At 41.6% G+C, this 2,445-nt stretch overlaps 1 protein-coding gene across 1 annotated transcript in view; it reads right to left on the bottom strand.

The window, feature by feature from the left end:
• Positions 1–2,165, bottom strand: part of LOC115108359 (perilipin-3-like) — a 12,315-nt gene extending 10,150 nt beyond the window's left edge. The window contains 1 exon segment of the mRNA XM_029632583.2: positions 2,057–2,165. The gene's annotated coding sequence lies outside the window, so the exon portion shown is untranslated.
• Positions 2,166–2,445: the final 280 nt, after the last annotated feature.

Below are 2,445 nucleotides of genomic sequence, written 5' to 3'. Positions count from 1 at the left end.
TAAAAATATTCTCACTCTTTATAATCTCATGTAGACTAGCCTACCTGCTGTATCTGCAAGCTGTTGGCTAGAGAGCACGTGCCAAGACCAGAGTATGCACAACAGTTAACAGCATTTTTTTGTGAGAAATCTATCAGTAAAGTTAAAAATGCAATGGAAATACATTGAACTTTAGATATTTGTTTGGTACATGAAAACTTAAGTGAAAAGTATATTTTGTGTGCACTACATTTACAAGCTGATTTTTATCCGCAACAAATCCATTTGGTGGAAATATCACCAATGGACAGTTGGAAAACGTATTCTAATGTCACCAAAATCTTAGATCTTCAAAGCAATTTGAAATCCCTACTGTCTAGATGTGTTTATTTTATTTTATAGCAACAGCAATATGGATGTGTCATTTTCAGGTCAAACCAATACTGTGGCAGCAACCAACCCTGTGGCTCTGGTACTGACCCTGTTCACCAGGCCTCACTGGTGGATGCCCTGACCTACGTAGGACAGGCAAACAGCCCCCCACCTCAGAGCAGGCCCCAAAGGTAAAGGAGACCCATCCAGACACCCATATTCGATATGTGGTCATCATGAAGGATCTTCCACATGCCTCCTCTCTCATCAGTCATCTGAGCTCTCTAAAGGATCTGAAGGTCCAGCCGGATGAGCCTCTGACACTGACCTACCTGGGAACCGTAAACCTCCCTCAGGCTCCTGACCAGGCCTCACCTCCACAGCAGCCCAAGAACAGCCCTCTGCTGAGACCACTCAAGGCCGTTTCTGACGTAGGGGAAGGAAGCAGTTGGACATCCCCAGCTCATGACCTCAACAGGCCCCTCTCCTGGTCCATGGCAGGCCCCTTCATTCAGTCACCCAGGGTGCTATAGCCAGGAGGAGTACTGGCAGAGGTGCATGCAGTACTACCAGCAGCTGTCTGGCCAGAGGTGGTGGAAACAGATATGCTACTACATGGACATGAGCAGAGCTCTCCACTAGGAGACTGTGTTATTGACTTGTTAATTGTTTACTCCATGTGTAACTCTGTGTTGTCTGTTCACACTGCTATGCTTTATCTTGGCCAGGTCGCAGTTGCAAATGAGAACTTGTTCTCAACTAGCCTACCTGGTTAAATAAAGGTGAAATAAAAATAAAATAAAAAATAAAAATAGGAAGTTCTACATGTGCATACTGATGCAGCTGCGTGCACTTGGCCATGCTGAGGATAGCAACAAGCAGCGTGGTAACACCACTTTTAAATAATAAACTCGACATGGATGGTGGGGTATGCAAAAATGCATACACCCCACCAAATATGGGTCAACCTTGAACACCTTTGTGTCTTGTATGTTTTTCCATTCATGTAAAAAAAATACATATATATAAATTCTGAACACTTCTACAAGGGACAAGTATGTATGGGAGGTTTTATTCAAAACAAAAGGAATTCTATCAAAAAGTGAATGAATTCAAATGGATTTACCCCTCTGTGTGTGACCCCTGAAGCCAGTAGAGCAGGCCTAGATGGCAGTAGGTTGGTGTGCAAGCAATGACTGACTGTATGAAGAAAGACTTGGGTCACAGCCATATAAATGAATGGTCCCAGCAGCCTACAACGTTCCAATTCCAGTCAAATAATTTACAGTTATGACAGGTGAAAGTGTGAAAAATACTACTTCACAAAGAAGCAAATAAGAGGTCTGAGTGCCCAAATGACCATTTGAAAATAAGCCATCGTTAAAAGTGTTTTGAAAAATTGGGCCATAGTTCTGCTGAACTTTACCCCACAAAAGTGATTTTCCCAGTACCGTAAAATGAATAGCTTCTCTGGTAGAGAACGTGAGCAACTAGTCTACAGTAGTTTGATTAACTTCTTTCTAAATAGACATTAAAACAGGCACTTAAAACAGACATCTAGAATAACAGTAGAGTTTGTTAGCAAGCCTGGTCAAAGACGAAGCTAGAAGGTTACAAGTTGTTATTCTAATGTTACCGCATTATACAGCTCCACATGCTTTTCCAAATATTAGTTTCCAGACAGGTTGTCAATTTAGTCACTGACCTCGCTGATAATAAAAATAATATATTTGGCATGCTCCTGTCCTCCGTTGACTTGGCTGCGAAGTTTAACCCAGATAGCCGTGACCCGACCAAACCCTGACAGCACACTTGGCAAAACATGGGCAGAGCAAAGGCGGGGTTGTCAAATTGTTCCTGAAAGTTAACCAATCACTGTAAACTGAAACGAAACTAGCTATACGCAACAGTAGCCAATGAATGTAGTTAGGTTACATGAAACCATGTAGCCTAACAATTATGATATCAATAGTTGTGCCTGTATGATTATACATTTTGGAATATCCAGCGTTATCTATAATGTCTGTGGATTTATATTTATGTTAGTGTTGTGTTCATGTCATATTTGATGATGATACTGATTATTGGTATAGG

The sequence above is a fragment of the Oncorhynchus nerka genome, unplaced genomic scaffold, assembly GCF_034236695.1.
Source record: "Oncorhynchus nerka isolate Pitt River unplaced genomic scaffold, Oner_Uvic_2.0 unplaced_scaffold_8___fragment_2___debris, whole genome shotgun sequence".
In the NCBI taxonomy this organism is placed as follows: domain Eukaryota; kingdom Metazoa; phylum Chordata; class Actinopteri; order Salmoniformes; family Salmonidae; genus Oncorhynchus; species Oncorhynchus nerka.
The sequence above is the reverse complement of the archived record's forward strand: the minus strand, read 5'-3'. Positions and strand labels throughout refer to the sequence as shown.